The 10,126-nt window shown below is 40.7% G+C and overlaps 1 long non-coding RNA gene across 1 annotated transcript; it reads right to left on the minus strand.

The window, feature by feature from the left end:
* Positions 1–1,719: 1,719 nt before the first annotated feature.
* LOC144587582 (uncharacterized) lies at positions 1,720–10,100 on the minus strand. Its single transcript, XR_013542731.1, has 3 exons — positions 7,700–10,100; positions 6,231–6,329; positions 1,720–2,625 (listed from the first exon to the last, which is right to left on the minus strand). It is a non-coding gene; the product is annotated as an uncharacterized LOC144587582 (long non-coding RNA).
* Positions 10,101–10,126: the final 26 nt, after the last annotated feature.

Below are 10,126 nucleotides of genomic sequence, written 5' to 3' on the forward strand. Positions count from 1 at the left end.
ATCTACAGACCTTAAAGCACAGAGGCTTCTGCGGTTTAACCCGTGGCGCCAATCCTTAAATATCTCACTTACCTTGAAACCCCTATTAAGGTTACTATAAGTCAGTTCCAACTGGATGGCACAGAACACGCACACACGCCATCACTTCTGTAACTTAGTGGAGTAGTGTTATTAAAAATCCTTGCTTGGGGATTACGTAAAGAAGGTTGATTCCTGTTAATGTTTGCTTGTGTTAACTAGCCTTGGTATGTTGCACAGAGGGAACCTTAGTATCTGCGTGGAGACACAGCAGCTTCCTGCACTACTGAAACTTGAGATTTTCTTGGGAAGTTGCAGACCAAGGAAAAAGGAGCTTCTCACACACACTTCCAAATGACTAGAAGATACAAGTGAGTGTCGTGGTTCTATTTTCATATAAAAGCCCATGCTGGCCATTTTCACAAATGATAATAAACTGCAATAGTGAGGTCTTGTTCAGACATTTGGAAACCTTTGTGGTTGAACCAAAATTCTGCCCCATGTAACGCATGTTACAGTAATCCAGTACTGTAATCAAGTAGAGGAAATAATATAGTCAGGGAAGAGGTTGATTGCATACCTGCTGCAGGAAACCTTTGTATCCAGTGCACACAGATCTAGACATGTGATTTTTTAATCTTTACAGAGAAGGTTAGGGAAAACCTGTGGCTTTCCAAATGTTGCTGGACACTGCGTCCATCATATCTTGACAGCAGGGGAGGGAGGGAGTCAGAGACCGACAACATCTGGAGGGCTATAGGCTTTTAGGGAGAAAGGGGATTGAGCCTGCAGGTTCTTGACCTAGGAGACCTGGACCATGTAAATCTTCTCATGCTGGCCTTCCATCTATTCTGTGAAACAGAGCACGGTAGTCCTAACAGGGCCTCTGGCCAGTTCTAGGATACTGGCAAACACCCAACATCTCTATTGCTGTAACATGCTGTATGTGGGGCTGCCTTTTGAAAGTGTTCGGAACCTTCAGCAGGTCCAATACGCTGCAGCTTGTTAACTGGGGCTGGTTACAGGAAACATAGAGGTTCCCTGTTATAGCAGTTCCACTGTCCCCTGATCCATTGCCAGGTACATTTCAAAGTGCTATTTTTAAACCTATAAAGTCCTAAACAGCTTAAGGCCAGGCTATCTCAAGGACCACGTCTCCTTTTATGTGCCAGCCTGAGTGTCAAGATCACCGGGGGAGGCCATTCTCTGAGTCCCACCACTTTCACAGTATGTTTCATGGGGGGAAAGGGAGACTCCATCCAGACTTTGGAACTCCCTCCCCCAGGAGGCCAGGCTGGCCCCATCATTGCTGCCCTTCCACAAGCAGGCCAAGACCTTTCTCTTCAGGCAGGCTTTCCCTTAATGACTGGCTATCTGAAAGATAGTTTAAATTGAATGTTGTGCCTTGCTGTTTGGAATGTTTTTGTGTTGATTTTGTTTACAATTTTTAGCAATTTTTTAATATTTGTGTTTTTGTTGGCGTTCGCTTTAAAATATTGTCTGTTATTGATGTAAGATGCTTTGGGTCTTTTTTAGGGAAAAAGGAAGAGTAAAAATATAAGAGGGAGGGAGGGAGGGAGGGAGGGAGGAAGGAAGGAAGGAAGGAAGGAAGGAAGGAAGGAAGGAAGGAAGGAAGGAAGGAAGGAAGGAAGGAAGGAAGGAAGGAAGGAAGCCCGCCCGCCACACCACACCACACACCAATCAAATGAGAATAAATTCATTTATACAAATATACCACATGGATTTATTCAAACATATTACAAGGCAAGAACTGCCAGAAAAAGTTTGCTGATATAAATAAAGCCAGCTACATTAGAATCTTGTCAGAGCATGTAACTGTAAAGACCTCAGGCCTTGGAAAAGTTACTTTTGGGGGGATTATGACTTGCAGAATCTTCCACCTGGAATAATCATTGTAAAGCTGTAGTCCAAAAAAGTAACTTTATCAGGCTCTGGACAATGGTCATAACAAACGTGATCACTCCAAAATTTAAGGCAACACCACCTCTTGAAGAAATAATGCCAAGGACATAGAAAAAGACAAAGAGTAAGTCTATGAAGCTTAGAGGAACTTGTTCTGTTTTAAGAACGGATCATGAGCTCAGCGCTCAAATTATAGACCAAGAAGAAAGCACAGATCCTCTTTCCCAAAAATTTACTTTTTGGAAAAATGAAGAATTCTTCATCAGTATCTCCATCAAAAAAAGGCTACCTGTCCTCCTTGAAAATCTAGACGAACTGAGATCCTCGTGGGAGCATGATGCAAAGACAAGTTTGTCCTCTGAGGATAAGTGATTGCTTTGTACTTTCCATTAATGCGCTGGACAGCCCAATAACCCCCTTCAGTGCCAAATAAAATGGTCCCTTGTCTGTTTGCCGACTCTTTAACGATACCCACAGCCCACCATTCTCCTGGTTCCAACACTTCTACTTCCCAGCAAATTCTGCCTGAAGTAAAAGCCTCCTGGCTTAACACGCTGACCATAATATTGTATCGGATAGAACTGCTCATCACATTTTGTTCTGTGGCTCCCCATTTCACGCTTTTCAGATCCTCAGACACATAGAGATGAGGATGCGCTGTATTCGGATCTAAACTCAGGCTTGCTGTAAGGAAGAGAAAGTAAGGAAAAAGACAATATCACAATCCATTCATATATTGAATACATAAGAAACAAAACCTATATCTGTTCATCTTCCTTGCTATTAATTGGGAGGGAGCTCCATTTAATTTAATCATTCCTTGCTTTGGAATATTTATTAAGTGTCAGGGGATTAGGCAAGCCACAAATCAAATCACAATTTGTTTCCTTTTAAAGTAGGAAAACAATTGTTAATATCTAAAATAGGCAATGTAATTAAATACTATCATGGATTATGCAAAGTCCCAGCCATACAGAGCTGATGTTTCTAGATTGTAGATATCTTAGCATTTGCTTTAACTTTCATACTCCTGAAAACACAAACAACAGCTTTCATTACTAATGTTTCTAGACAATTCCCACATCTTAACGCCTGCCCAAAAATTAGCAAAGTGCAAATAACATGAGGCAGTTATTGTAGAGATAAATGAGTTTCCTTTTCCAGACACTTAACTTAAAATTCTTTTTAACCCGAATCACCACATAACAAATTACTCGCTTTTTTGAAGGCCCTTGAGGGAGCAGGGATGGTAAACAGCGGAGAGCAATTGGCCTGCTTGTTGGACAACAAGGCTCAGGGTGAAAAAAAGTGCAAACTATAAGGAGAAAGACTCACATTATCTGTGTACCTCTTTTTGTGAGGAGAGGTGTCCCAAATGTGAGGGAAGAACAATTCGATTGGGAAGGATGATGGAGGAACTGGGGCAGTAGGATATGATATTTTGGGGGCTCAGCTTCTCGGAATCAAAAGTAAATTTGGGGTGTGCACTTTTTCCTTCTTTTTGTGGCCCTTTCTGGCTGGTTGGCTGCCTCCCTCCCTTCATTTTCAGTGGGGAAAAGTGAGCCATGGAGTTAGACATCCCATTTCAGAAAGGGTGCTGGGGCAGAGAACAGCCCAGAAACCAGAACTGAACAGGCAACTGGACAGTTCACCATCATCATACTTTCTTTCTTTCTTTCTTTCTTTCTTTCTTTCTTTCTTTCTTTCTTTCTTTCTTTCTTTCTTTCTTTCTTTCTTTCTTTCTTTCTTTCTTTATTTATTTATTTATTTATTTATTTATTTATTTATTTATTTATTTATTTATTATCCCACCTATCTGGCCTTGCGACCCCTCTAGGCGGCTTCCAAATACATACATGAAAACAACAAACAAATATAACAAAAATTTATTACATTAAATGACAAATTCTACAAGATGGGGAAAAAATAAAAGTAAATAGAGAAAAACAAACAAACAAACAAACAAACAAACAAACAAACAAACAAATAAAGAGAATTGACTAGGAGTAATGCCTGCTGAAATGACCAGGGTTTACTTCAATAATAAATACATTTAGGATTGCACTGGACATGCGCCACTATTGAGCTTTTAAAGCCAGAGTGGGTAATTCATGGCCCTCCCTTTGTTGAAGTTCAGGGCTGAATTCAAGGTATCGGCTCTAACCTATAAAGCCCTAAATGGCTTGGGCCCAAGCTATCTCAAGGGCTGCATCTTCTTTTATGAGCCAGCTAGGAAGTTGAGATCATTGGGAGAGGCCTTTCTCTTGGTTCTGCCACCTTCACAGGTGTGTTTGGTAGGAACATGAGAGAGGTCCTTCTCTGTTGCTGCTCCCAGACTTTGGAACTCACTCCCACAAGAGGCCAGGCTGACCCCATCTTTGCTGTCCTTCTGCAAGCAGGTGAACATCTTTCTCTTCAGGTGGAGTTTCCCTCAGTGGCTGGCTGCCCACGTGGGGTTTTAAATGGATGGTTGTACCATGCTGCTTTGAATGTCTTTTGGTGTTGCTTACGCTTTTTATGTGGTATGTGTTTGATCTTTTTTTAGTATTGTTAGTGTTAATATTTTCTTTTAACGATGTAATACACCTTGGGTCCTTTTGTGGAGAAAGGTAAAAATATTCTAAACAAACAAACAAAGAAATAAACACACGATCCATCAGTCCTATCCTGCATAGTGAGAGATAATGGGAACTGCTCTCTGGCCATTTGAATGCAAGATCAATGTTTCTTGCATATTGACCTGAAGTTCTTTAATCTTCTTTCCACTCTGAATGAAATCTAGATAGTGTCAAAGGCAACTGTGGTAATCGTCCTGTCAAGTTGTTTTATGTGGTTTGAGCTGCAGAAGCCACACAGTGCTACCAAAGCAGACCAATAACGAAACATTTTTCTGCTTCTCAAGAAGGCTAAGAAGCCACTCAGAGTATGTGTTGGGATCAAGGACTCTCTACACAACAGAACTAGTAGGGAACCAAAACTGGCTTACATCTTCATTTGAGCAAAGGAAGAGGAACTGAGAGCAACCATGACATGAAAGGTTGGTTACCATTTTGGAACATCAGATGCTGTCATTAAAAAAAAATATGAACTGAGAACAGGGCAAAAACAAAACAATGCTCTAAGTTTTCCTTTGCTGTGTCATCACCATTTTAAATCCTGTTTTTGTGCTTTCTGATATTTCTGCTGTCATGGATCTTCCCTGATACATAATGAAAATACTTAATTCTGATAAGGAAGGATCATACATTGCCTTTGGGCAGATGCGTGAAAGCAAACTGGATCAAGGGGATGTGTACATTTCCAGGGTGATTATGGAGCGGGACTCGTAGTTCCTGGCCATCAGTGGGCTGGAACATAAATCCTTGTGTTTCACCTGGTATTCATGGGGTTATTTAAAAAGAAAAATCAAAAGGCACTAAGTGATTGAGTTGGCTCAAATCAAGCCTGAACTATCTCTGGAGGCAAAAATGTTGAAGCTGAAGCTGTCCTACTTTGGGTACATCGTGGAAATACAGGATTTTCTGGAAAAGACAATAATGCTGGAAAAGGTGGAGGTGCAGCAGGAAAAGAGGAAGAGCAAATATGAGATGGGCAGACTGCCTAAAGGAAGCCACAGGGTTAAGGTTACAAGAGCTGAGCAGGGCAGTTGAGGAAAGGGCATTTTGGAGATCATTTATTCATGTGGTCACCATAGGTTGGGGTGGACTAGATGACACAGAACAACAAATTTATTAGAATAAGTAGCTCTAGAATTCACTTTGGGATATCACCGTGGGCACCCAAAGTTGAGTTTTTCTTGCACATCCTGGACCAATTTAGATCCATGGGACTTAAGAGCCTATGTGTGACATTAATCCTGCATAGATCAGGACCATTGAAATCAATGGCATGTAAATTATTGTTGTTGTTTAGTCGTTAGGTCGTGTCCAACTCTTCGTGACCCCATGGACCAGAGCACACCAACCCTCCTGTCTTCCACCGCCTCCCGGAGCTGGGTCAAATTCATGTTGGTCGCTTCGGTGACACTGTCCAACCATCTCGTCCTCTGTCGTCCCCTTCTCCTCTTGCCTTCACACCTTCCCAACATCAAAGTCTTTTCCAAGGAGTCTTCTCTTCTCATCAGATGGCCAAAGTACTGGAGCCTCAGCTTCAGGATCTGTCCTTCCAGTGATCATGTAAATCAGTTGGAACTAAAGAACTGGAATTCATTTCAACTGATTTACTCCATGTGAAACTAATGTTTAATTTATTTCAATGTGATGACCAATGATGAATGAAGTTAGAGTTACCTGTTACGTAATGCTTAGCTGATCTGCAAGGAATGCATTTTTCCAGGAAAGCTTGCCTTTCTTTTTGCGTATTGTTTTCCTTAACAGGGCCCTGGGGTGCTTAGGAAACAAGTGCAATGTTAGAACAGAGTCACCATCCCTCCCCCACTTTTTTTCCTCTTATACACGCCTCTGTTAAATTTAAAGCTGCATGCGGGTTTGTCCAGATGCATTAGTTTTCATATATTAGAGTCCATTCCATCAGTTGCTGTAAATGTTATTCTTAGTTGGCTGAACCATATATGCACATGTCAATACATACCCATGCAGGTCCTGTGATTTTAGAAGATAAGCAGGGTCAAGGCAGTTGAGTAGTGGGAGGGGAGATGATCAGGGAATATAAGCAGTGCTATGGTTGTGAAAGAATCTTGCATGAAAATCGTGGAGGACCACTGACAAAATTGGGTTTAGATAGATCAGTGCTTTGGTTCAGAAGAAGCCAGCTCATTTGCCTCTCCCATGTTCCCTCTCTTCCTCTCTCCCCCCAACTCAACATTTTCCACTCTGCTAGAATTGTGAGTCTGAAAATCAGGGACTGTTTTATATCTGTCGGGTGAATAGCAAAAGGGGGAAAAAAGGAGCATTCAGTCGTGAAATACACACAACACTTCATGTATATTAAAAAGTGGATGCTTATCTACAAAAGTTTCAGTCAGTCTTTGAGGGCGATGGATCTGCTCATGCAATGTCACTTCTCCTTCCTGTCCTTCACCTGGAGACCTCTGCCAGCACAAAATTCTGCTTCAGCTTTTGTAAATCCCTCTCAGCTCTAGAGGGTCTTCCCTTGGCTGAGGGTTTAGATGAGGGGAGATGTGTTCTGCCAACAGTATCTGTTCTGTTGGTTCTTCTTACCCTTCGGTAGGACTGTGGGTTCAGTTCCACCTCTAGTTCTGAAGACAGAAAGGGTAGACATCTGGCTCCCAGATGTAACTGGACTGAAATTCCCACTATTCGTTTCTGTTGGAAATGACAATGATGCTGGGGAAAGATGAAAGCAGCAGGAAAAAAGAGAAAGACCAAATTTGAGATGGATTGTGTCCATAAAAAAAGCCATAATTTTGAGTTTGTACGAGCTGAGCACAGCTGTTAATGATAAGACATTTTGGAGGCCACCCATTCATAAAGCCAACAAAATAAATGTACAGTTTGATGACAAACATCATCACCACCAACAACAACAACACATAAGGCTAATGTGAGCTGTTGGCCAACAACATCTGGAAGTCTACCTAACTCCTACCCTTGCTTTTCTAATCTATTGCAGGAAAAAGACACCTAGATACGAGTCCGGGAATTATCTCTATTGTTTTTGTTAGACCACCTGCTCTTTAGATGCAGGATCTGTGCGGCACATAGCCAGATGGATTATAACGTTGAGCTTTACGCATCATCTTTTTCACCCGTATTGTACAAGAAAACTAGGAAATTACCTGAGAGTATCAGAAAGATCAAAATGCACTTGAGAGATATGCTTGCTGATATCAATGTCCCAAAGACAATTCCAAGGCATAACAAAGATGAAGGACCTACGAAGAATTATTGTTATATAGTGCAAAAATTAACAATGCAAAGCGATGATAATTCTTATGAGTGGGATATGGTAGTGGTGCAATGAAGGCCTTAACAGCCAAGCCAGGAGAAAGCATCCATAGACTGTGACCCTTTAATGCTGGTAAACTACAATTCCCATGATCTCTGTTATTGGGTGTGGATCCTGGGAATTTCAGGCTAAAATCTTGTTGGTGATTTATGCATGTGTACTGCACACCTCAGTGTGGCAGATTGCCACTGACTAATGAGGTACCAGTTGTGAAATGAGATACCCACCTAATGTGCAAGAGGCAATAATGTATCTGATGGTTTGTTAGTTAGTGAGAATTCACTGTGGTGAGTTGTGCAGTGTGACTTACACACATGTAAAGCACTCACAGAGTTCTGGCCATAGTCAAACAACATCTGGAGAGGCACAAACTTCCTGTCATGTCTAGATGTAAAATTTCCGGAAAAAAAATCAATTTTTTCCATTTTCCCCCTTTTTTTCTGGGGGGAAAATGGAAAAAAGTCCCCCACCCAGAAAATTTAGGGTGGGTGGGTGGATATTTTAGTAAATTTTACATCTCTAGTCATGTCATATTCTAGTCCTATGGGAATACACATTGTTGATTTTAGAAAGCATTTAGCTCAGTTGTAATTGTATGCTTAGCTGTTCTGTGTGTGTTCAGCATGTGCTAATTAAAACTGCAACCCCCTGTTTTGAAAGTGACTTTTAATACACACACATTTGCCCATGATTTCTGAGAACTTGTATGTTTTTTCTGCACCATCCACAGCTCTGCATTGCCCAGTCTGATGAAGATCTGTATGAGGTTGAAAGCTTTCTAATGTTTGTGATTTTTGTAGTGTCACCCACCCTTTCCTTCTAATTCTTTCTCTGCCATTCTTCATTATATTGGTAAGTGTTGCAGAATGCTGACAACAGAATTAATGAAAAATATTGTTTTTCCCCCCTCTGTAGCCTTCCCATGACCTGTTCCCAGCGCAGATTTGTCTTCCCCTCTCTTTCTGTCTTTTACCGAAGTTCTTCTTAAATATTTTATTGATCTCTCATTATCATTTATAAAACATTTTGCCCTAGAATATGTCCTAAAGCAACACCAGCAAGACTTGGGGAATTTGCCTTAAATTTAGTTGATATTCCTTGAATTTTGCCCCAGACTAAAGAATGGGTTCAATTCATATTTAAAGTAAACCCACAGGCCTAAATTCAGTTGTTAATTTCAACTGAAAGGGACCTGTTGAATCAATTGATGAATGGTTATGTCACTGTATGGAGAATTAGTGCAGGGAAATTGCCCCAGAGGGAGACCACAGCTGCGATCCCTGCAAGCGGGATCTGAAGGCCTTAGGAATAGACCTCAACAGATGGGAAACCCTGACATCTGAGCGTTCAGCCTGGAGGCAGGCATTGCATCATGGACTCTCCCAATTTGAAGAGACCCTTGTCCAGCAGGCTGAGGTAAAGAGGAAGTCACAAAAGCAGCAAAACCAGGGAGCTGGACAGGGAACAGATTGTATTTGTCTTCAGTGTGGAAGGGATTGTCATTCTCGGATTGGCCTCCTCAGCCACACTAGACGCTGTTCCAAGTCCTCCATACAGAGCATGTTACCATAGTCTTTCGAGACTGAAGGATGCCTAACTATGTCACCAATTATGTAAATCCCACTGACTCAATGGGTTTACAGTCATTGGGATTAGGAGTTGAACTCCACCCATTAAAATCAATGGACCTTATGTTAATCATGACTAAATTTATAGTTGTTAATAATTTCATAGCATTGCAGAATAAGATGGAACAGAGATCTGGTGCAGAAGAACATGAAATTACATGAGAAGAATGTGAAAGGGCCTTTTCGGCAGCTGCCCCCAGACCATGGAATGCCCTCCCGACTGAGATTCGTCTGGCGCCGACGCTGATGACATTTCGGCGCCAGGTCAAAACCTTCCTGTTCCAGAAGGCTTTTAATTGAAATAATATTAGCTGTGGGTCTGATGGCAATTTTATCTTAATTGTATTTTAATTATTTTATCTTTTACTGTATTGAATTTTAATTATTGTAAGCCGCCCAGAGACCTCTGGGTAGTGTGGGCGGCATATAAATTGAATAAATAAATAAATAAATAAATAAATAAATAAATAAATAAATAAATAAATAAATAAATAAATAAATAAACAAACAAACAAACAAACAAACAAACAAATAAATAAATAAATAAATAAATAAATAAATAAATAAATAAATAAATAAATAAATAAATAAATAAATATTTTCTTCTGACATAAATCTAATACAAGTGC

This window comes from Pogona vitticeps, chromosome 2 (assembly GCF_051106095.1).
Source record: "Pogona vitticeps strain Pit_001003342236 chromosome 2, PviZW2.1, whole genome shotgun sequence".
NCBI classification, from domain to species: domain Eukaryota; kingdom Metazoa; phylum Chordata; class Lepidosauria; order Squamata; family Agamidae; genus Pogona; species Pogona vitticeps.